This window comes from Schistocerca piceifrons, chromosome 7 (assembly GCF_021461385.2).
Source record: "Schistocerca piceifrons isolate TAMUIC-IGC-003096 chromosome 7, iqSchPice1.1, whole genome shotgun sequence".
Taxonomy (NCBI): domain Eukaryota; kingdom Metazoa; phylum Arthropoda; class Insecta; order Orthoptera; family Acrididae; genus Schistocerca; species Schistocerca piceifrons.
In genome coordinates, this window is record NC_060144.1 from 544,845,983 (window position 1) to 544,872,499 (window position 26,517).

Genomic DNA, 26,517 nt, shown 5'->3' on the forward strand with positions numbered 1-26,517 from the left:
CCTCGGCAACAGTGCCTGTGGCTGAAACAGGTGACACGCGCGATGTCCCGTGCAAAGTGCCAGATTCTGCGCTACCGCTACACTCGGAGGCAGCAGCCTGAAGACGGCTCACCACAGCCAAGAGCGCCTTCAGGTGTTCACGCACTGAGACGGCTCACCATACACAGGTCCCGTTTATCCCAGCACGACTAATGTAAGCAGTAAACTATAAAAGCTCACATCGGCACCTTATTAAGGAACCAGCTACCCTTCCGACGTGTCACTAATGGAGGCTGACGCCTTAAAAAGCTGCGTAGCTGGCTGCTTAGAAGAAATTACAATTGCGCTGCAGACAACCTGACACTACACACTGCAGTTACAGAAACGCGGGATCACATCTCTTAAACAGAAAAACACTCACGGAATTTAAGAAACAACTACTAAGAAAATACAGGAAAAGCTAAGTTTTACTTCCTGCTCTGCAGGTGTGTAGCAGGTGACAGTTGAACATAAGGCATCCTGCGAATTTAGAATAACAGATGTTTCTTTTTAGTGCTCTTCTGTGATCTTTGTACCTAATACTCAGCTTTCCGATCGTCTGCCAATAGAAATGCTGTCCCTACATGTCAGTTTGTAAATACCACGTATGTTGTGTTGCTCTACTTTGGTATTACAGACGGTAGCAGAGCCAGGATGGGGAAGGTGTAGGCACATTTATTTGGTCCAAGCCTTGTTGACACAAATTTATTATTTAACAATAATTGATTATACATCCAAGTTATTACATTGAACAGTTTAAAAGGAAATTTTCGCAATATACTTTTTTAAACATTCTCACTTATCGACCTTAATGACAGTGAAAAATTAAACCGCGTGTACCTAATGGAAATTTGGGAAAAGCAATCGTCATCGAAGGCTAATCTGTCGGTAAAGTGGGAGGAAAGGAATACATGTAAATGAAAGGAAAAATGCAAATGAAATTGGTGAAAATTAATTATGAAAAAGGGTAAAGTTAATAAAGAAAGTAAATGTGCGGTCGTTACGTTAACAATTAAGTAGCGGTAATTACATATTTGAGATTTGGGGAAAATTACGGTCGCCAGTCCTATGGGCAATTACTATAGTAACTGAAAAAGATAGGTTATCGCACATATAATTAGCACTAAAAGCGTGGCAACTGAAGGTTGACACCTGTTGTGTGAAAATTGAATGTTTGTTAGAAGTAATAAATTTCGCAACACTCTGACTTAATTTAACAAAAGAATTAATAAAACCGGAAAATTGAAAGTTAATTTAGTGAGTGAAATTAATAGTGAACTTTGTTTCTGAAGCTCTAGGAAATTCAGTAAAATAAGGTTAGTCTTGGGCTACTTCAACAATCATTTCAAAAGCTACTTGAATCTACGCAATTTAGAAATAAGAGATTTAACTGTGAACTTGATTTAGATGATTCTGAACAATTGACAATAGTAAAATTTAGTACGTACCAAGCTGAGCTGCAGTCACAGGTAAGCTGAAATATGGTAACAAAACTCGCACTCTTAATTTGTGCTTGTGTAATATTAATATCGTAGCCAGCTATGAATACCTAAACTGATCTTTGAAATTAAAACAGTGAAATCGAATGATATTACTTTAATGCTGGCGTTTGAATTTCAACGACACTCGGGCTCATTCCGGAAAAGGAAGGGACCCTGCTTGGTAATGCAATTGGGACAATGAGCAACAAAGGTTCATGCTAAGTTGCTGTAATTTTGTGATGCAACAGTTTAAAAAAGCTGACGTCTGCCATACAGTTCTAAAACTTCACGTGTTTTTAGTAGTCTTCCTTGATGGTTGATTGAAGGTTTGCAGTCGTCGATCGAGGAGGTGGCGACAGTCACTCATTGTCGGCCGTCTCTGTTGCAGAAGCTGGATGTTGGCGCACCTTCTTCTCGACACGGTCACCAGGCGAAACGGGCTCTTGGTGTGCGCCAGCTAATGCTTCCGGTCCGCGACACCGTGTCATAAACTATCATAGCAAGTCGAGCGCAATTACATGCTGCCAAACCCCGAAAGCGCGGCAACTCGCGGGAGCGTCACACAACACACCTGCTCCACCGCCCTACCCCAGCCAGACTCTGCTCTGCCCGCGCTCCACGCGGCAGAGTTAACACTACCAAAGATCCTAAACACTTTGGTTCTCCACACGACCTATCGATGTAGTCGTTCGGTAGCATAGTTTTCCCTAGGCCAGACGCAGCGGTCCGCAGCTCGTGGTCGTGTGGTAGCGTTCTCGCTTCCCACGCCCGGGTTCCCGGGTTCGATTCCATGCGGGATCAGGGATTTTCTCTGCCTCGTGATGACTGGGTGTTGTGTGATGTCCCTAGGTTAGTTAGGTTTAAGTAGTTCTAAGTTCTAGGGGACTGATGACCATAGATGTTAAGTCCCTTAGTGCTCAGAGCCATTTTTTGAACCAGACCCAGCGTAAAAATACAAATAATATTTACAAAACAAACCAATTATACATCGACATAAATGCATAAATATATATATACAAACAGTAAAACAATAACAAATATAAAGAGACAGAAATGTCATATCTTCAGGTGACAAAATAAGGAAAAAAATTATAGTACAATAGATGCAAATAGGAGGATATGCATTTCCGGCGGTACAAGCCCCACTCTGAAACATTACATAAAGGTACTGTTAGTAAAAGGTATATAATATCGTACAATAGTGCAACATGTTCAAATATTAACAATTACACCAGAAAAATATTGAACTTGTGATTTGTACTACAAGTAAATCAAACCTTAAAAACATCCAACTTGGCAAGAGTGCAACAAATTCCCTACTGCCTGCTAAAAAAAAAATGTGGCAATGATAATAATTTTTTTTTTTTACCTCCTGATTTCACTTACACAAAATTTCTAAATTATTTTATATCAGTTAAGTAAGCTACAAGACAGAAATAACATTAACGACTGGTGACGTGAGTAAACACTGTCAAGTTTTCAATTTCACGACGGTTGTGTTATCTAGCAAATTTTCGTTTAAATACTCCCCCCACGTGTTCCAAAATCAATTCAGTCAGTCTCGAGAAGAAACACAACTCAATACACAAATATGGCTATATCAAGAAATAGATGGGTTTATCCCAAGCAATATTAGTTGAATTAGGAAATTTGCAATTTAAACGCACCAATTTTAACAAAGTCTAATGTAATAATAATTTGGACAGAATTTTCATAAAATGATCGATGATAGTGGATACCGTGCCATACACTATGAAACAAATTAAGAATTATTCACAGTACACACCTGGCACATGATGATATTCTCTGAAGTATTTCAAATCACAAAATGTTGGTTACAAGTACCAATCCCATCATAAAGTAATTATCATGAAATATAATAAAGTATATGAAAATTTCGGCCTTAGCCAGGTAACGAGAACCACACCAATGCAGTTTCCTGTTACACTCGAGTGCTAGGCGCAACAAACAACAGCTGGTCATGGAGAACCACGCTAAGCAAGCGAACATTCCGTCCTCCCCACATGCTCGCAAACAGCCACACTCATAGCAGTCCTTAATCGGCAGGCACCAGTTGACTCCCCGCGCTTCCGTCCTGACCTCATATTCCGACCGAGCCGTCCAACAAAACTGTTGCTTCGCGCACCAGCACCAACAGCGCACAGCGATCACGGCCCCTATCGGTGCGGCGAAAACAAGTGACGTAATCTCGCGGGTAAATCAAAAATGCTGAGCCGTGACACGGCTCACTTGTCCCTAGTTTTCTCTGGGTTGAGTTATCTCTTCCGAAGGTTATTTTTAGTTCTTGATGTTTGAGTGTCCTGCCTATCTTGTGGGCTGCTTTATTCTTGTATGTGAGAGTGCACCATCTGCTTGTTGTGGTGGGTGTTTCTTGTTCAAGTAAGCTTTTCTGTATGTCTGTGCTCTGTGTGTCGGTGTTCGTATGTTGATGATGATTTCTTTGTTTTTGTGTGCTAAGTGTCCCTATCATTTTTTAATTTGATTTTGCGATTAACTTTGTCTGTACTGTTAGTGGCGTAAACATTCTCCACAGCTACATGTTTGATTGTTACTCTCCATTCAACACAGCGTAATAGAGTTTCATGTTGTTTCGAGAGGACAGTATCTGTCTTAAGCAAACTGGCCCCACTTTCGCTGAACGTTGTACTGCTCAAGTACACCACGTAGAAAACTAGAAGCTGCACAAATCGACTGTAGCGAACATATCGCAGAAGACTGGGCATCAAATACAAATGAAAAATATGAATGGCCTGACTAGAGCGTCTCTTTAGTGGTATTCAACAGTAAAATGGAGCGCTGAAGATACATAAAAAAGTAGAATATTTAACAAAGGTTAGAGTCAAACAGCAGGAGATAATAGTTGGATTCGGACTCTGCACCCTCTGTAAGGAGACTTCACTGTTACGATAGAGAGGGAAGAGTGAAGGGCAAGAATGGCAGTGTCGATGGTACTACCGTGCCAACTATGACGTCACTTGATCCTAAGCCACCTCCTGTCAGCTACGGCCTGCTCGGACTCTGCTGCAGTGCAGGACCGAATGGGCGGAGCCGTCTCATCCGTCATGAGTGCGTTCCCTCGTGTACGTATTTCAGATTAACTGTGACGACTTCTCGGAACTTAAGTTTTGTCCACAAAAGGTGAACGTTGTTCGTCCAGGCAGAAATTAAATCTACTTCTCATAACAGAGTTGTTGCCATTGAGTGAATATTGAACTAGTTTATCTAATTTGAAGCGTCTTTGAAACAGAAGAATTTATTAAGGTTTAAGCGAAATAGGGTACAGTGATAGTGAAAGAATTACACTACCTATTATTTAGCCGAAATTATTTTTTGCGATGATGTTGGAAACCTCATATGATTCTGAACAGAGATAAAAGAGTTTCTGCATTGATGCAAAAAAAAAAAAACACGTAAAAATAAGGAAATTAAAGAGCAAATGAAGGTTTTCCTCTTGTGCTGGAAAACAATCACTCAGCAAGGGATGGGTAGGCACAAGGAAATCATTGTGTTAAAAACGCAAGTTTCATCAACAGGAAAGCAATTGTTCTCAACCTCATGGTGGCCCACTCTTTCGCAAAATATTGCATGGATTAATTAGATCGTCCATAAGATCTCTCGACAAGATTTGTCAGTCTGCAGGCGAGTGGCTAATGGATTGGTTCAAATGGCTCTGAGCACTATGGGACTTAACATCTTAGGTCATCAGTCCCCTAGAACTTAGAACTACTTAAAACTAACTAACCTAAGGACATCACACACATCAATGCCCGCGGCAGGGTTCGAACCTGCGACCGTAGCAGTCCCGCGGTTCCGGACTGTAGCGCCTAGAACCGCAAGGCCACCGCGGCCGGTAGCTAATGGATTCAGATGGTTCACAGCGGTGTAGTAAAGTAGAGATTCGGAAAAAGAAACAGTTGAAGTTCGTTGCAGTAAGAATAACTGGAGAAAACACGTATGCCGACAAAAACAACGAGCCTGCTCACATCAATTAGTAGTCGTCGTGATGTATCACTGTGCGGCTGTTCTTGAATCTCAGATAGTGTTCTTTCGCTGTTTCATGAGAACCAGTCAACTGGCGCGTTCTGTCAACCCAAAGCAAGGAAACAAAACTGCTACACCTGCGCAGCATGCAGTAATATTTTGAGCGGCAGAAGCAGCGAATGCAGACGCGTATGGATTCACATTGGCCCCGCTTAAAAGGAAACAATGTTTGGTAAACACATAAATTTTCACGATCATTCTCGTTCCTTTTCATACCGTAAGTCATACAAGCCATTTTCAGATGGAGAGAAAGCAAGAACGCATTTGTGTTAAGAAGCTCGAACACTTCAATCACTTTTTTTTAGTAATGACAACATTCGCATTCCACCACTGTCGAGGAAAATGAAGACGTCAACGACCATGCAAGAAGGCCATAAATAGTTCCTAACACAAAAATACAGATTGTTACACAAAGATTCATCCAATTTCACAAGAAAACATCTGTTACTTGAATAGAGATAGAAGCATGAGGTAAATTTTGGATTCTGACTATAAGGTTTTTATTTTCAAAGGAACCATCCGATTTCACAAGGGTATGCCATTTGCTTACAAACGTATACTACTTCGGCATGCTTCGGGATGCCTGTAGCATCAAAGTTTCCATTTACCCTCTACATATGTTCACTGTGTCTAACACCGGAAGATTCTCAACCTCGTCATGTACTTTTGCGAAGTTATTGCCTTCACTGCTTCTGCTGTCTTGAATTGCAATTCACCCAGTGTCGTTTGAAGACTGTAAGGGAAGCGCCATAGCCGGAGCGTTTCACAGAAACGTGTCCCCGTACCCCCTCCCTCTATCATTTATTGTTATTTCATCCCCCCACGCACTGTAACAACAACAACGCTGTACTATTGTACATATAACAATTTTTTCATCTGATTTTCGATAAATTAGTGTAATCGATGTTCTGATTTCATTTCTTTCTTGTTTCATGCCATTATGTTAAAGAAACTGTAAATAATTTTCAATGTGGATATTAATGTTTATGTCAAATTTCAAGCAATATTGTAATAGAATTGAAGTGTAACAAATGTTGAAACTGTTGTAAGATGTTAAAGTTGTAATTGTGCGTCTGGTCCATACATATTCCATGTATTAGGATATGTAGAATGCAAAACCTCGGGTGAATACCCTGTCTGTAGGGGAGCGGTAAAAGGTGGATGGCAGGTGAGCGCGGGAAAATGCACACGGGCACTGCACGGCATAACTGGCTCAGCAGTAGTTAGTCGGAGTTGGGCATTGGTCTGAGTAACTCGTTCTGGATCGAGGAGGCTCTCCTGGAAGATGTAGTTTCATTGAGCCTCGGATATGCCGTTCCGACGCCTATACAGCATGGCAAAATTCCATAGGCACTAAATGCAAAAGTATTGCGACGCTATGAAGAAGTAAAGTGCCGATTCATCAAGAGCCATTGCTGTGGTTGTATGTGCGCTTTGTGCTTCGCCATCTCGCCGCCTGCCAACCGCCACATCGATATAAACAGGTTGAAACTTTTAGTACTGTATTCGTGTGGACCAGTGTTACTTTTGTTCCATGCTATTCAATAACAACTTAAATTTTACCAGAACTGTCCTATCATTTAATTATCCTCACAACTAACCTAGACAGGGTCCTTTCCAAATGTTGTGCAATCTGAGTGTCCCAAGATGAAAAATTAAAGTTTGTGTTAATAATGATTACCTGGAGACCTAGCTATGTTAGAATGATGTTTAAAGAATTTTTTTGTTAATGAACGAATAGACGAATAACAAAGGTCTGACAAAGTGGGAAGATAATTTTGATATTGATTTAGTAATGAAACTTAATTATTTCGAGACAGATATAATGGTATTTAAATGAGCAGGAAATAAGACAAAAAGAGTAGTAAATCATATATTGGAAATCTTGAGGGCATAATGATTTCAGTAATTAATTGTTTTAATACAGTGATCATAACAGTTTCAGGGTCTCCCCCCTCCCCCTTTTATTCATTTGAATTCTGAAGTGTTCTAAACTGATTTCACCAGCAAAGTCAAAGCCAAAATAGAAACCAAAATTTATCAGTGTTTCACTTTTATCAAAATTGATATTGTGTGTGTGTGTGTTTCGAAAGTGCTATTTCTAGGGTAACCTATGCCCGATTTTAATCAGATCAATAGCCACTACGAAGTATTGTAGTAAACATTGTAGTGTGGTGTTATGTATCTATGGTTTATTCATATCAGTATAGAAAGTGAATTTATTAGTTCAGTAGATTTTCTGGTTCTAAAATTTACCATATTATGCAGTGTTATTACGTGTTATTTTGCATGAACGTACATCAACTTGTACAGGGAAGAAACTCAGTTAATGCCTAATTAGGCTGGCGACCGTATAATTAACAAATTGGTAGCATCTTCTGTGTTGTTTCTTGTCCGTCCTGCCGTGTAGTTGCATTTCGGACTTACTTGACGTATCATTGTTATTACCGAGGGGGTGTAAGTCTGATTTGCCCCCATTCAGGTACACGCGGTCAATTTCTATACAAAAATCCTTTCTCATAAGGTGAATCCCGTCAGCTTACCATAGTACAGGCTGTAATGCGTATTGTGTGCCCCACGCTCACGTCACAAGTGGCTCCCGGTGACAGGACATCCAGTTGTTGTCGGTCACAAATTAATGTGAATACCGAACAGTGGATGTTCAGTGGCACGAATTGTGATAATATTCAGTAAAGTAAATAGCAGTGAACATCAAGCACGGTAGTGTGGTGTAATTTGCGTTCAGTATGGACAAGAACATAGCCACAGTAGATGTTCCGAGCGTAATGGAAAATGTGGCTGGGAATGACAGGAGTGTACGCGGCCAGATAACAGATGGCGTTAGCGGAAGACAATTGGCGTACATACAATGTAACGAACATGTTAACGAACAGATTGAAATGTCGAGATTGCCTCGTACACAGCAAGGGACAAAACAGGAAGTAGAGGATGACTTTGTAGATGATAGTGGGTATGTGAACGAATCCACTGAGATGTTTGATTCACCACAGATAAAGAACCAAAAGAAAATTTGAATGTAGGAGCGTAACCCACCGATTTCGTAGAACAAAACAACGTGAAAATTTTAAGCATGAACGATTTATTTGAACAATTAACCAAACAAATTGCAGGACAGAATGATCAGCTTAAAACACACGTTGATCAGCAGCTCAAAACACAAAGTAATTAGCTCAAAACACAGAATGATCAGCTTCAAAACCAAGTCAGTAATCAGGTTAGTCAGCTTAAAACACACGTTGATCAGCAGCTCAAAACACAAAGTAATCAGCTTTAAAACACAGTATGATCAGCTTAAAGCACAGGTAGAAGAATAAGGAATTAAAATTAGTAAACAAATAGGACAGGTAGAACAAAAAGTGGGTGGTTTAAGCTCTGTAGTAAATACTATGAAGTTTGAAATTGACACTATTAATAAAAATATGGATCCTATGCAGGGGGAAATAGACAATATTAACAGTAGATTTGATGTTGAAATTCTCAACATCCAAGAGAAAGTAGAGCCTCTAGTTGAAACAAAAGTAGACGAAAAAGTTTTCGGTCTTAAAACTGAGCTCGTAAACGAATGTCAACACGGAATATCACAGTTGAAAAAGGCAGTTTCAGACACTAAAATAGATTTAGGCGAGAAAGTTACCGGATGTGTACAAAAGTGTGAACAAAATACTTCGAAAATTCAAGGCAAAATTTTCGATCTTGAGAGTAAAATTAAAGATAGGCCTGGTGTTGTCTATAATGGCACTTCACTTACGAAGCTATTGGAAGGTGAGGAACGCTTCGATCCCGCCAAGAAACATAACGGATGGCATCCGTTAGATTTCATCAAAAATTGCGAGTGGATGTTTCCTGAACACTTGTCTGGTCAGGAAAAGATAAACGTAGTAATTAGCGCCTTAGCATGTGACGCTAAGTGCTGGGGAACTAACTTGAATAACGAACAAATGACGTTCGAAGAATTTGGACAAAAGTTTACGAAAGAATATTGGTCCGAACAAAAACAGGATCATTTGTGGCGCAAGTTTATCATGGCCAAGCTTCATATAATAGGAGCAGGAATTCTTTGAAAGATTTCTGCGAATATTGGTACCGAAAGTTGACGCATTTAAGAGGGAGAAGATCCTATTCAGAAGTCATATGGGAGCTATATAAAAAGCTTCCAGAAGATTCGAAGAGATACGTGGGAAGCAATCATCGTAGCTTCCAAGCATTTCTCGAAAGGGTCGAAGACGAAGACCACTGGCGCGAAAGTCGTGCCAATTATCAGAGTTTTGGTAACAGAAATAACCGCAATAATGACGAGAGAAATGACGGCGATGGGTTTCGCGTCAACGTGATACAGAGAGGTAGAGGCAGAGGAAGAGGAAGAGGGAGTCACCCAGGTCGCGGCAGATGGTACACCGCGCAAAATAATAACGACGCGGGAAACTGATTTCCGCGAACGTTGCGGGCCAAACGGAAGCGGACAGAACATACCGGCCCCGATTTAAGAAATGTTACCGGACTGACAGTAAAGTTACGAGACAGGTTAGAGACAGGCGTGGAACCACGCAACGTGTTGTTGCGAAACAAGCGTCAGGTGCAAGCGCGGATGAGTCATCTTCGTTGCGCAGAGTGCTACATGTTAACAGGCGAGTGGAGCATCAGAGGGCAACGGCCCAGCCTAGCAGAACAGATGTTCAGAGAGAAGCCGCTAGCAAGGCGGCAGAATTAGGTACAAACATTGCCGTAAGAGATGGTGAATACATTACGAGTGGTAATTCCGTGGCGAAGGAAATAATAGATGAAACTGAGGATACACAGGGGGGTGCGGTCAGCAGTGTTAGCAATGAAGTAAATGGCGAGAATGAATTAGCGGAAGTAACTGATTGGCGTGTGCAGATCGACGATCTGTACAAGGGCCTCAAGCAATGTGAGTGGGAGGATTTTAAGAAGGAGTATGAGGCAAGGAGGTTAATTAGTGGAAAAGGAAATATTAGAGACGTCGATAAGGTGACGTGGCCCAAATTTGAAGAGTAGAGAGTAAATAGCGCCGCGGAAATTATGCGTGCTGCCGATAGGACGATGGTTAAAGATAGGAAGGAATTGGAGGATGAAATACTAAGCATTGACGAGGGAGTAACTTCTGTTAACGATCAGCCAATAGTACAAGCTGTTACCGAAAGGCACCGTGGGAAAGGGGCAAGAGTAATTGAAGTCCACGAGGATTACACTAAATATGAAGTAACAGTGGATGTGAGTAAAGCTGATAATGAGGCCGTTTTGCCACAAGAGGATATTGAGTTAAAATCAAAATCTGACGAAACTGCAGAGGAAGAACTTAGTGCCTGTCTCAGAAAAGCTTTTATGTTAGAACCTGAAAGCGATCCAGAATGGTCGGATTCTGACGATAGTTCAGATGACGAGTATTTCGGTACTAGTGAAAATAATGGGAATACAGCTAATTGCGATATTGTACCCACTGATGACGAAGTTTCAAAACAAAATCTAGATGTTGAGACTGAACACAGAAAAAAGGAGCCACCAGACGACTCAGTGTTATTGTTACAAAAAGTTCAAGTAAGTAAAGACTTTGAACTCCAGAAACCGAGAAAGCCACCAGATATAAATAGTTCACAGGTCAGGAATGTATCTTGGGACGATGTCACAGTCGACCAAGGTGCGTTGTGGAAAAAACAGGAAGGGGCATGATTTAGAGTCTGGGGGCAGATTTATATTGGATTTTGAGAATGTCATGAACACAGTACATCATGAAACTACTGGGTTCCCACCGAAAGAAATTTTGTTAGCCAGCAGAAGTAAAAGTTTAATTGAGGAAAAACTAGAGTTTCCACCTTGTACAAGCTTGGGGTTGAGTCAAAAGAAAGAATTAGTCAGAAAAAGGGCAAAGCAAAAAGCTGAATCTAGATCTAAAAGACATGATAAAAATCTGAAAGTTTCAAAATTTAAAATTGGAGATTATGTTCTTTTAAAAACCCACGAAAAATCTAGTGAACTGAACCATGAAATTTCCAAATTTAAATATATTTGTAATGGGCCGTATATAATACAGAACATTCCACACGATAATGCTTACTACCTGATCTACCCGAAATCCAAAAGACCTTTAGGTGTAAGGAACGTTGTGGACCTGAAACTGTATGTTCCTAGGAGTGAGTGACCTAAGTACACTCAGAGAGCAATTTGCAGTAAATGTGCTGTATCTTATGCTGAAACTATTTTATTCTAAATGTAACAAATCTTTGTAAACTTATGTATACCAATATCAATGTGTGCTAATGTAGTTATGTGAGTTTCAGATTATCAAATGTCCTATAAATGTAAAGATGTATGGAGAAAAGGGTTGAAAAGAAAAAGCAAATGCTGTAAGCCAGGTAAAAGATGGGACTGCCGAAAACCAAAGTGGGCAGTATATGAGTCATAATATAAAGGACTGCCAAAAATCAAAGAGGGCAGATAAATAGTCACAGGAGAATTAAAAGTGTGGTACAGGAGATGTGATAAAATGGTGCGAAATGGACTGCACAAATCTGAATAATAGGCAGCAAATATGTGTAGTAATTTTCTAAATATTATTGTGTGTTTATTAGTAAATAAGGAAATGGACTGCCATTCAATGCAAACAGCAACAAATTGTTTTATAGTGTATATAGGTGTTTGTATCTGCTTTATTGTTAAGTGTTAGTGTTCCAGAATTTGAAATTATTTCTTTGAGAAATTTAATAAAAAAATGAGTAATTTGCTATTTAAATCATGTTGTGAAAGGTTGGACTGTGCCAAAGGCACTTAAACAAACGGTAGGTAAATGTTCTTGATATGTTAAAAAGTATAGACCTAGATAATGTGAGTGAAAGGAAGTTTGTGGTATAAACTTTTGTGAAGGGGCATTCCCACAAAGATTCAGAACCCCTGTATAAATATAAAGTTCAGTGTTCCCATCAAATTTGCACTTAGTAAAATTTACTGGAAACAGGGGCATGTGTAACAACACCAACGCTGTACTATTGTACATATAATAATTTTTTCTTCTGATTTTCGATAAATTAGTGTAATCGATGTTCTGATTTCATTTCTTTTTTGTTTCATGCCATTATGTTAAAGAAACCGTACACAATTTTCAATGTGGATATTAATGTTTATGTCAAATTTCAAGCAATATTGTAATAGAATTGAAGTGTAACAAATTTTGAAACTGTTGTAAGATGTTAAAGTTGTAATTGTGCGTCTGGTCCATAAATAGGCCATGTATTAGGATATGTAGAATGCAAAACCTCGGGTGAATACCCTGTCTCTAGGGGAGCGGTAAAAGGTGGATGGCAGGCGACTGCGGGAAAATGCACACGGTCACTGCACGGCATAACGGGCTCAGCAGTAGTTAGTCGGAGTTTGGCATTGGTCTGAGTAACACGTTCTGGATGAGGAGGCTCTCCTGGAAGATGTAGTTTCATTGAGCCTCGGATATGCCGTTCCGACGCCTATACAGCATGGCAAAATGCCATAGGCACTAAATGGAAAAGTATTGCGACGCTATGAAGAAGTAAAGTGCCGATACATCAAGAGCCATTGCTGTGGTTGTATGTGCGCTTTGTGCTTCGCCATCTCGCCGCCTGCCAACCGCCACATCGATACAAACAGGTTGAAACTTTTAGTACTGTATTCGTGTGGACCAGTGTTACTTTTGTTCCATACTATTCAATAACAACTTAAATTTTACCAGAACTGTCCTATCATTTAATTATCCTCACAACTAACCTAGACAGGGTCCTTTCCAAATGTTGTGCAATCCGAGTGTCCCAAGATGAAAAATTAAAGTTTGTGTTAATAATAATTACCTGGAGACCTAGCTATGTTAGAATGATGTTTAAAGAATTTTTTTTGTTAATGAACTAATAGATGAATAACAAAGGTCTGACAAAGTGGGAAGATAATTTTGATATTGATTTAGTAATGAAACTTAATTATTTCGAGACAGATATAATGGTATTTAAATGAGCAGGAAATAAGACAAAAAGAGTAGTAAATCATATATTGGAAATCTTGAGGGTATAATGATTTCAGTAATTAATTGTTTTAATACAGTGATCATAACAGTTTCAGGGTACCCCCCCCCCCTTTTTATTCATTTGAATTCTGAAGTGTTCTAAACTGATTTCACCAGCAAAGTCAAAGTCAAAATAGAAACCAAAATTTATCAGTGTTTCACCTTTATCAAAATTGACATTGTGTGTGTGTTTCGAAAGTGCTATTTCTAGGGTAACATATGCCCGATTTTAATCAGATCAATAGCCACTATGAAGTTTTGTAGTAAACATTGTAGTGTGGTGTTATGTATCTATGATTTATTCATATCGGTATAGAAAGTGAATTTATCAGTTCAGTAGATTTTCTGGTTCTAAAATTTACCATATTATGCAGTGTTATTACGTGTTGTTTTGCATGAACGTACATCAACTTGTACAGGGAAGAAACTCAGTTAATGCCTAATTAGGCTGGCGACCGTATAATTAACAAATTGGTAGCATCTTCTGTGTTGTTTCTTGTCCGTCCTGCCGTGTAGTTGCATTTCGGACTTACTTGAAATACCATTGTAATTACCGAGGGGGTGTAAGTCTGATTTGCCCCCATTCAGGTACACGCGGTCAATGTCTATACAAAAATCCTTTCTCATAAGGTGAAGCCCGTCAACTTACCATAGTACAGGCTGTAATGAGTATTGTGTGCCCCAGGCACACGTCACAGCCCCATCTGGGCAAGACCAATGTGGGGGTTGGGGGGAGGGGCTGTCAGCGGTACAGTCAACCTGCTTTATAGATAACTGACGCGAAAAAAACAAACTAGATGAGAAACACTAAACGGAAAGGGAAGACATTTGCAATAAATTTACAAACATTTAAACGTGAAAATAACTTACTTTTATATATATAAGAGACATGTCTTCCTTCGAACTTAATTGCAAGGGTAGTAGTAGAAGGTGAAAACAAAACACAATAAGAGTACACTTAAAAACATGATGCGGAACACTGACGTTAAAAAGAGGTACTACACTGTCTTTATCACTATAAGGAACTTCCCTTGGATAGGTAGACTGTTGTTGAACGGCAAATGGTTAGTGCTTAAGAAACGTAGAAGTGTTGTGGTGAAAAGATGGGGGACTGATGCGTAGTACCTATGGGGTCGCTGTAGGTGTTGAGATACAAGAGGGGATGGCGTGCAGAGGGAATTCGCGAGCCTAAAATTTGTTGGGGAACAGGAGGAACGGAAACAGGGTCGGAAGGGGAAACAGAGTGGGGGTTGGAAATATAGGGAAGAGAGGGAGATGGAGCCGTGATGAGGAGCAATGGGTGGCGTGGACTTAAAGTCGGTAGGCTGGATAAATGTCTGAATGGAGTTCACGATGTAGGAGTGGATACAGTTGATGTTTCTTTGGCATAGTATGTGGTGTTTGCGTAGGTGTAGGGTTGGTGGAATGTCTTGGTAGAGACGCGGCAGCATACTAGAGTTTGAATGCAGAGTGTAAACTGTAGGATTATTGGAGTTAGTGGATGATGTAGGTGGATAGGTGTACAATGTGAGTTAGTAGAGGTGGCATTTGATGAATCGGTAAATGATCTTTGTGGGTGAAGGAGAAGTTCATGGGATTCAATGATTTGGAAGGACTTACAGAGCTTAGGGGGAGGGGGGGGGCGGTCTCGACGAGCACCGAGGGGTCAGGCGACCTTGGAGGCCGCCCTGGTGTAATGCTAGATGCGAATGCCCCTTACACCCGACACGTAGTGGAGGAAGTCTATAGCTAAGAGATTTTCTTACATGCAGGGCCACCACTCTGTTGAAAAATTAAATTTTCAGCATGCTCTCACGATTGTGAAAGGATCCGTAACGAACAAGTGTGCGAGCTAGAGAGGGAGCTATCTGAACGAAGAAGACACTTACCGGCAACCACAAGAACCACAAGCGTAAACTGGAGCTCAGGTAAATTCGACGCCAAACTTAAAATACACCCCTAGTTCCAATCTCGATTCATGCGGAAGATTCAGTCCTGTGAAAGCGAAGAATATTTTTGGAACGCGCTGCGTAGTTTATTTCAGTAACAATGAGATTTAAATTTTCTCAGTACGGCATACATCTCCGTTCTAATAACTGCCGTTCTAACAAAAGACTTGTTCGCCTTACTAGCATCTAACACATTGAACTTCATTTATTGGTTAATGTACAGGTGTTGGACTAAAATTTGAAAGTGCATGCATAGCGAGAAATGCATGCATGAACATAAACACAGATGCCAGCTAAGCGTACGGTTTGCGCTGTTGCATTCGACCATGAACGACACATGTGCAATGTCCTCAATAAGTACTTTCAGCATTGCAGCGCGTCAGCAATCGTAAATATCGAAATAATTATGAAAAATCCGCCTCGATTGCACAGACTACCTGGTGTTTACCTATTTAGGCAAGCTGTTTTATATTTGCTCTAAAGAAGGCGTGGTTATCCACGCTGAAACCTAGATAAACGCCAGGTAGTTTGTGCAATCGAGGCGGACTTTTCATAATTATTCCCTCAATAAGTTTTCAAGTGTGAATCTTGGTGAGAACGGGGTTCTATGTATTTGTGAGTACATCATGTCGGAGCTAATTAAATTCGAACGCGGGCAGATTGTAGGTGAACGTACGACGGGTGCTTCCATAGCCAAGGGAGACGAAATGTTGGGTGTTTCAACAGGCTCCGTGTCGAAGATTTACACCGCATACGGGGAAAGCGGAGAAAGACCATCAGGTAAGTAACCACTGGAAGAAAATGTGTGTTGAGAGATTATCACAGACGGTCTTGGAAGAGGACTGTGACAAAAAATAAGGAATCGACAGCTCCAAAAATCACTGCAGAACTGAATGTCACATTCGTGAACCCTGTCGGCACCAAAACAACATGAAGGGAGCTGCACTGGCAGGGAAGAACAAAGCGAGCTGGAATCCCGAAACCATTCTTCAGTGATGCAAATTCCTGTTACAGGAAAACGTGGTGCCGAAACTATACTACTGGGACTACGGAGCAATGGAAGAAAGCCAGTTGGTCGCATAGGTGTTCTTTCACACTGTTTCCAACTTCTGGCCTAGTTTACGCAAGAAAAGAAAAAAATGGTTCAAATGGTTCTGATCACTATGGGACTTAACTTCTGAGGTCATCAGTCCCCTAGAACTTAGAACTAGTTAAGCCTAACTAACCTAAGGTCACCACACACATCCATGCCCGAGGCAGGATTCGAACCTACGACCGTAGCGGTCGCGCGGTTCCAGACTGTAGCGCCTAGAACCTCTCGGCAGCCACGGTCGGCCTTAGTTTACGCCCCAAGAGTGAAACACGGCGAGAATTCGGTGATGATTTGAGCAGCCATATCGTGGTATTCCATGGGGCTCATGGTCACATTACTGCCGTGGATAAAATGTTAATTTCCGCTGATTAGGTCCATCCAGTGGTACAGTGTTGGTTCCCAAATGGTGATGCCGTGATCCAAGGCGACGGAGTCCCTGTTCACACAGCTCGCACTGTACAGGACCGGTTTTGTGAGCACCAGGATGAATTGCCGCGTCTCCCCTGGCCGCCACAGGCAGCAGCTATCAATATAACTGAGCCGTTGTGGTCTGCTACGTAGAGAAGCGAGCATGACCGCTGTCCCGCTCCAACATCGTTACCGATACTTGCCACTCCTTTGCAGGAGATATGGTATGAGATTCCCTTGAAAACCGTACAGGATCTGTCTCAATCCATTCTGAGACGAACGCAAGATTTTTTTAATGGCAACCAGATTCTTACATCACACTAGGAAAGATAATTGATTGTGGTTTTGTTATTTCCATGTTTTCGTCTAACCTCTTCTAACAACCCTACCACAACAAAGGTCAAAAATTAATTATGATTGTAGTATTGCTCACGCTGCTAAATATTGCATTTTCGGGGAACAACAAAGTTATATCATGTGGCAGGTGTCATTAGAGCACAGTTAAGAAAATAATTTCGTGAAATAATGGATAAACTAGGCACTCATCTTTTCGTGGTCTCGTTGTGAACTCATGGCTCAATCGTCGAAAATCTAGGTAGTGATGATTGCAAGCTCGGATGCAAAGAGGCCTAGGTGTTATTCTGCGATACTCAAAAGTTTTATAGATGTGTTTCATAAACCATCCTTGAAGATCAAACTTTTGCAAGTTAGGACAATGTTGATGTAAAATAGTAATCAGCACTCCGAATTTAAGTTACACTTCTTTTTTATTACCTTTGTTGCAATATCACCTAACTCGTTCCAAAACATCACTTCACAATATAAAACATACTTGGAAATATCTTCCTCACTGTTAAAGTTCACATTTCATAAACTGACTACAATTTGCGTCTTTTTAACATGACGACCAAAACTTGACTCTCTAATAATCGCTTACGCACCCAAAAATCAGAGTTACAAGTACGTCACAGATCATAGTGACAAAAGAAAGAATACACATAAGAGTAAAATCATTGCATTATAAACATATCGATGTATCGAAGTACCTCTACATTAATGAAATCAAACCTGAATGTTGTCACAGAAATATGTTAACTATTTACAGAAACACAGTAGAATATTGCTGGTATCGAGAGGTTGAGGTGAGGTGCCGTAATGGTTACGTAATTCAAGTACCATTACACTCTGAACGTCTCCACTACAACGGCACGAATTACGTACTGTGTTCTCCGTATGTAACGGAGAGAGGTGGCTGCAGTGGCACGGAAGACATGCGGCACATCGAACAGCCGCGCGTGTCGCGCACGTGGGGTGGGAGCGAAAGTCCGATTGCAAACACGTAATTCTTAAGGCTTACGACCCTTCTCTAAATCTACGAGGTGCATTCAAGTTCTAAGGCCTCCGATTTTTTTCTCCGGACTGGAAAGAAATAGAAACATGCGCATTGTTTTAAAATGAGGCCGCATTCATTGTCAATACGTCCCAGAGATGGCAGCACCGTAAGGCAGGTGGAATTTTACCGCCAGCGGCGAGAATGAGAACTGTTTTAAATACACTCCTGGAAATTGAAATAAGAACACCGTGAATTCATTGTCCCAGGAAGGGGAAACTTTATTGACACATTCCTGGGGTCAGCTACATCACATGATCACACTGACAGAACCACAGGCACATAGACACAGGCAACAGAGCATGCACAATGTCGGCACTAGTACAGTGTATATCCACCTTTAGCAGCAATGCAGGCTGCTATTCTCCCATGGAGACGATCGTAGAGATGCTGGATGTAGTCCTGTGGAACGGCTTGCCATGCCATTTCCACCTGGCGCCTCAGTTGGACCAGCGTTCGTGCTGGACGTGCAGACCGCGTGAGACGACGCTTCATCCAGTCCCAAACATGCTCAATGGGGGACAGATCCGGAGATCTTGCTGGCCAGGGTAGTTGACTTACACCTTCTAGAGCACGTTGGGTGGCATGGGATACCTGCGGACGTGCATTGTCCTGTTGGAACAGCAAGTTCCCTTGCCGGTCTAGGAATGGTAGAACGATGGGTTCGATGACGGTTTGGATGTACCGTGCACTATTCAGTGTCCCCTCGACGATCACCAGTGGTGTACGGCCAGTGTAGGAGATCGCTCCCCACACCATGATGCCGGGTGTTGGCCCTGTGTGCCTCGGTCGTATGCAGTCCTGATTGTGGCGCTCACCTGCACGGCGCCAAACACGCATACGACCATCATTGGCACCAAGGCAGAAGCGACTCTCATCGCTGAAGACGACACGTCTCCATTCGTCCCTCCATTCACGCCTGTCGCGACACCACTGGAGGCGGGCTGCACGATGTTGGGGCGTGAGCGGAAGACGGCCTAACGGTGTGCGGGACCGTAGCCCAGCTTCATGGAGACGGTTGCGAATGGTCCTCGCCGATACCCCAGGAGCAACAGTGTCCCTAATTTGCTGGGAAGTGGCGGTGCGGTCCCCTACGGCACTGCGTAGGATCCTACGGTCTTGGCGTGCATCCGTGCGTCGCTGCGGTCCGGTCCCAGGTCGACGGGCACGTGCACCTTCCGCCGACCACTGGCGACAACATCGATGTACTGTGGAGACCTCATGCCCCACGTGTTGAGCAATTCGGCGGTACGTCCACCCGGCCTCCCTCATGCCCACTATACGCCCTCGTTCAAAGTCCGTCAACTGCACATACGGTTCACGTCGACGCTGTCGCGGCATGCTACCAGTGTTAAAGACTGCGAAGGAGCTCCGTATGCCACGGCAAACTGGCTGACACTGACGGCGGCAGTGCACAAATGCTGCGCAGCTAGCGCCATTCGACGGCCAACACCGCGGTTCCTGGTGTGTCCGCTGTGCCGTGCGTGTGATCATTGCTTGTACAGCCCTCTCGCAGTGTCCGGAGCAAGTATGGTGGGTCTGACACACCGGTGTCAATGTGTTCTTTTTTCCATTTCCAGGAGTGTACTTAAAATGGCGACGTTTTCCTTACTTGAACAGCGTACAATCATTCGTTTTCTGAATTTGCGTGGTGTGAAATCAATTGAAATTCATCGACAGTTGAAGGAGACATACGGTGATGGAGTTATGGATGTGTCGAAAGTGCGTTCGTGGGTGCGACAGTTTAATGACGGCAGAACATCGTGTGACAACAAACTGAAACAACCTTGGGCTCGCACAAGCCGGTCTGACGACATGATCGAGAAAGTGGAGAGAAATGTTTTGGGGGATCGCCGAATGACTGTTGAACAGATCGCCTCCAGAGTTGGCATTTCTGTGGGTTCTGTGCACACAATCCTGCATGACGACCTGAAAATGCGAAAAGCGTCATCCAGGTGGGCGCCACGAATGCTGACGGACGACCACATTGCTGCTCGTGTGGCATGTTGCCAAGCAATGTTGACGTGCAACGACAGCATGAATGGGACTTTCTTTTCGTCGGATGTGACAATGGATGAGACGTGGATGCCATTTTGCAATCCAGAAACAAAGCGCCAGTCAGCTCAATGGAAGCACACACATTCACCGCCACCAAAAAAATTTCGGATAACCGCCAGTGCTGAAAAAATGATGGTGTCCATGTTCTGGGACAGCGAGGGCGTAATCCTTACCCATTGCGTTCTAAAGGGCACTACGGTAACAGGTGCATCCTACGAAAATGTTTTGAAGAACAAATTCCTTCCTGCACTGCAACAAAAACGTCCGGGAAGGGCTGCACGTGTGCTGTTTCACCAAGACAACGCACCCGCACATCGAGCTAACGTTACGCAACAGTTTCTTCGTAATAACAACTTCGAAGTGATTTCTCATGCTCCCTATTCACCTGACCTGGCTCCTAGTGACTTTTGGCTTTTTCCAACAATGAAAGACACTCTCCGTGGCCGCACATTCACCATCCGTGCTGCTATTGCCTCAGCGATTTTCCAGCGGTCAAAATAGATTCCTAAAGAAGCCTTCGCCGCTGCTGTGGAATCATGGCGTCAGCGTTGTGAAAAATGTGTACGTCTGCAGGGCGATTACGTCGAGAAGTAACGCCAGTTTCATCGATTTCGGGTGAGTAGTTAATTAGAAAAAAAATCGGAGGCCTTAGAACTTGAATGCACCTCGTAATGATGATGATGATGATGATGATGATGATAGGTTTCACATTGCTCGACAGCAGCTAATTTAACGGCTCCCCTAAATAAGTCAATGCCGTTATACACTGAATACCCAGAGAAACTGGTACGCCTGTATAATATGGTGTAGGGCCCCTGTGAGCTCGCAGAAGTGCCGCAACACGACGTGGCATGACTCGACTAATGTGGAAGTAGTGCTAGAGGGAACTGACACCATGAATCCTATAGCGCTGTCCATAAATCCGTAAGAGTACGACTGGGTAGAGATCTCTTCCGAACAGCACGAGCCGGCCGCTGTGGCCGAGCGGTTCTAGGCGCTTCAATCTGGAACCGCTATGGTCGCAGGTTCGAATCCCGCCTCGGGCATGGATGTGTGTGATGTCCTTAGGTTAGTTAGGTTTAGGTAGGTCTAAGTTCTTGGGGACATGACCTCAGATGTTAAGTTCCATAGTGCTCAGAGCCATTTTTTTCGAACAGCACGTTGCATGGCATCACAGGTATGCTCGATAATGTTCATGTCTGGGCAGTCTGGTGGCCAGCGGAAGCGTTTAAAGTCAGAAGAGCATTCCTGAAGCCACTCTGTAGCAATTCTGGGAGTCGCACTGTCGTGCTGGAATTGCCCACGTCTGTCGAAATGAAAAATGGATACGAAAGGATGCAGGTGATCAGACAGGATGCTTACGTACGTGTCATCTTTCAAACTCGTTTATAGACGTATCAAGGGTCCCATATCTCTCCAACTCCACACGACCCGCACCATTACAGAGCCACTACCAGCTTGAACAGTCCATTGCTGACGTGCAGCGTCCAGGGATTCATGACGTTGTCTCCATACCCATCACATTCATCCGCTCGATACAACTTGAAACGAGACTCGTCCGACCAGGCAAAATGTTTCCAGTCCTCTACAGTCGAATGCCGGTGTTGACGGGCCCAGGGGAGGCGTAAAGCTTTATGTCGTGCAGTCATCAAGGGTACACGAGTGCGTCTTCGGCTCCGAAAGCCCATATCGACGATGTTTCGTTGAATGGTTCGCACACTGACACTTGCTGATGGCCCAGCACTGAAGTCTGCAGCAATTCACGGAAGGCTTGCACTTGTGTCACGCTGAACGATTCTCTTCAGTCGTAGTTTGTGCCGTTGTTGTGGGATCTTTTTCCTGACGCAGCGATGTCGGTGAATTGGTATTTCCCCGGGTTCCTGATATTCACGGTACATTCGTGAAATGGTGCGGGAAAATTCCCACTTCATCGCTACATCGTGCTGTGTCCCATGGCTCGTGCGCCGATTATGACACCACGTTCAAACTCACTTCAATCTCTATAACGTGCCATTGTACAGTAATTGATCTAACCGATGTGTCAACTGCGCCAGACACTGGTTTTCTTATATAGGCGTTGCTGAACGCAGCGCCTTATTCTGCCTGTTTACATATCTCTATATTTGAATAAGCGTGCTTAAACCAGTTTCTCTGGCGCTTCGGTGCAGTTTGTTTAGGAAGATAACGGTCGATTTCCTTACTCATTTTCCTTCAACGCGAAGGTATACTTCGTCTCTAACGACATTATCGTCGACAGGAATTTAAACCTCAATGTTGTTGTAGAATTTATTCCATTCGATTCTGGCTGGCTGGTAAGAACCGTTTTAAAATGTTTCAATTGAAAAACAGTCTGGGTTGCCTTTTGGTCGCATTACTGGGCGTGTATGACGTACGTGTCATGCTAGCATAACTTTACCTCTTTTTTCCCTCATATATGTGAATCTAAATGTACATTTGGTTTTATGTAATTTCTGTGACTTATTATGTTTTGCACATATCCATTGCAATCTATTTGTTTTAATAGTTTCATATTTACGTACATACCTCATGGTCAGTTTTGCGCACCATCTGGTTACCTTTTTCCGCACTAGCGCTGTGGGTGCTTTCTTAGTCTGTCATAGTCATATTTGTAAGTACGCTAAACGGACGTATTGTTCTGTGCACAGATCATACCGCGGTTATACTCTGCTATGCTGCTATGGCGGTGCTGCTTGTCTGCTCAAGGTAATACAACGGCTTTTTGAAACTTTTTGAAAATGTTGCGTCTCCTTCATACTTGAAATGGCTTATTGCCGTAATTTATTTCTTTTATTAAGTCCGCCTCTCCTCCTTCACGCCCCCATAACGGAGGGGCTTTATATCCAGTTACTGTTGCGTAAGTTTTAATATATGTTTTAACTCATTTATTCGTGTAGTCGTACGAAATAGGATCATGCCCCACCCTCTATTTATTCTTAATGAATTGTTTTCTCGTTTAGCAGACATTCTGACGATACCTCAAAAGCGCGAAACGCGTTATTGAAATTAAATAACTTATCAATCGAGACAGTTTTTCTGTTTGAAGGTCTCGACGATCCTGAATTTTCGTGCAATAATGTGAAAACTCAGCCTCGCACAGAAACGTCTCGGATCGCACGCCTATGAATGACTTAGTCCCAGAACAACCACGTTCCATTTCACTAAGTGACAGCTAACTTCAGATAGACTCAACTGCTTCTTGCGAGCGTCAGTATTTGTATCACAGTCCTTCATTTGTCTATTGCTGACGATCAATACCACTCGTCTTTATGGATGAGAAAGGCATTGGAGCTACGTACTATCGAGTCGCACTATTATCGGAGAAATCTGTATGTGGCGCTTACAACGCTAACTCATGGCCAAAGTCCCAAGAGAATCACTGCGTGGCATGGTAATGGTGTTTGTACCTGCTGGGCGCAGCGCTCATTGTAAAATATTTGTGGCCCTGTATCGTCTGAATGTACACAGTACTTGACGAACAACAATTCACTCTTCTGACGCAGAATTTTTAGTTAAAAAATTTAGTTGTTCTCAGAACGGAGGAAAATACTGAGACTGTCTAAGAAACCACAGGATTACATTAAGAAAATCTGCCAGTGTAAGCGATGTTTTGCTATGCCCTATTCACAGGACAAATTGGAGATGTGACACCTGAGTTTCTCCCGCCGTATATAACGTTTAAACAACATGTGGGAATGCAGCCGGGTGGCGTCGTCCACAACCGCCGGCATTTGGACAGGTAGGTGCACGCGCGGCCATTTTCAAGGCAAAACTGCAGCAAGGGCGCGCTGCGCAAGGGAACTGAAAACCTCGCTCTTCAGAGAACAGCTGAGCATTGCAGAACACTGTCTTGACACCTGTCATTCTATGGAATATAACAACACGCAGATTCTGCCATGCACTTCTAGCTGTTGGGACAGCGCCATTAATGAAACTGTTGAAATTAAATTACCAAGTAATGTTATAAATAGAGGTGATGGTGTTTGATTAAATTCTACATGGGATCCTGCTGCCCCCTCATCAAGAAACAGAAGGACAGAGTTTATGCTGCCTCACCCATTGATTAATAATTTCACTATCGATAACTTCTGACGTAGGTCATCCTTTGCTTGTGAAGGTGCTAGTGTTTACAGTATGAGTCTTACCTTCCTGGAATTTCTCTAAGAACCGAGGTTTCAAAGGGTCTTCCACAGCGTTTACTTGCTGCAGTTTTGCATTGTAAATGGCAGGGTGTGCTCTTGTCGAAATATCGACAGTTTCCATAAAAGTTATTTGAATGGAGTTTGGAGATGTTTTACAGTATCGATTCCAGTTCTCGCAAGTCTCTTCCTTTAGAGAATCGAGGATCAGCTTTCACAGTACACCTAAGGACTCTTCTCCGCAAGGAGTGAATGAATCGAAAGCCGTTGCCGATAACTGAGCGTGAACGCTAGCTAGGTGGCGGATGGGAAACATAGAAAAGCACTTAACCGGTCAGGGATGTAGTGGACGCTCCCTATGTTCGGTCAACTGCGAAATGGGAGCGGTGTAATGGAATAAATTGAATTTAAAGTGACTCGTTAGGCACAGAAGGAACTTTCTCTCCTTCCTTAGACAGTGCTTGCCACTACGCTACACAAGAAACGTTGGCGTCGCTACAGTGATATTTTCCCGTCGTGTTTCTTCTTCTTTGACTTTACCCGCCACTTAACAGTAACGATGAGTGACGTGCAGTCTGGTGCGCACGTTCGCATGTTTTCTGCAGAAACGTCCCCCGTGACAAGCATAACAGAACAAATCTGACTGCTTTCATAGATGGTGGTGGTGGTTGGTGTTTAACGTCCCGTCGACAACGAGGTCATTAGAGACGGAGCGCAAGCTCGGGTTAGGGAAGGATTGGGAAGGAAATCGGCCGTGCCCTTTCAAAGGGACCATCCCGGTATTTGCCTGAAACGATTTAGGGAAATCACGGAAAACCTAAATCAGGATGGCCGGAGACGGGATTGAACCGTCGTCCTCCCGAATGCGATTTCATAGATGCTATCAGCCATATATGGTGGTCCAAAAGTCCGGAAACACCATCGTAAAATTCAAATGGAGTAGCAAACAAGGAAACAGAGTCCCTACACACGAGGAACGGGAAGGGAGAAACTTTATAGGGTATGCCACCAACATGGCGGCCATCTTGAAAGGCGCCATCTTGGATTCAACTCAAAAATTTTAAATGGGAATGTTGTCATGTGACATATCAGACAGACAGAGAATTTCACCAGAAAAACAATGCCGTTGTTATTTTAAACACAGCTTTATTCATTCTCGGGTTACAGCCAGTTACATGTGGCAGCGGTGGGACGCTCGGCAGCATGTGTGTTGTGTGTCGAAGAGACATTACGCCGATGTACACAGTTCCGAGAGAGCACCAACAGTCATAGGAATGGCTCGATACGTTGCTCATTATGTTGGATTGTTAATTCTATCCTCCGAACCCAGTCCTGATGAACTTTGACCAACACATCTGGCTGAATTTGACCAAACGCATCAACAATGCGCTGCTTTAGATGATGCAAATCCCGTATTTTCACAGAATAAACCAGTGCTTTGACAAGACCCCAAAGATAAAAATCCAAAGGAGTCAAATCTGGTGAAAGTGGTGGCCACTCCACACCACCCCTACGACCAATCCACTTTTGAGGGAACTGCACATCCAGGTATGCTCGCACATTGTGCCCATAATGTGGTGAGGCTCCATCATGCTGGAAGAATGCCGGAAATGTCCCGTCCTCCATTAACAACGAGGGAAACACTTCTCCATCCAATAACCTCAGATAACCTCAGTAAACCGTTGGCTGTTAACGTACCATCAACAAGAAAAGGTCCAACGACTTTGGTACCCCACACACCACACCAGACCATCACTTTTTATGAGTCGACCGTTTTGGAAGCACCAATCCAGTGCGGATTTGTGTCGGACCAGTATCTGTGGTTCTGCTTGTTCACTTCACCAT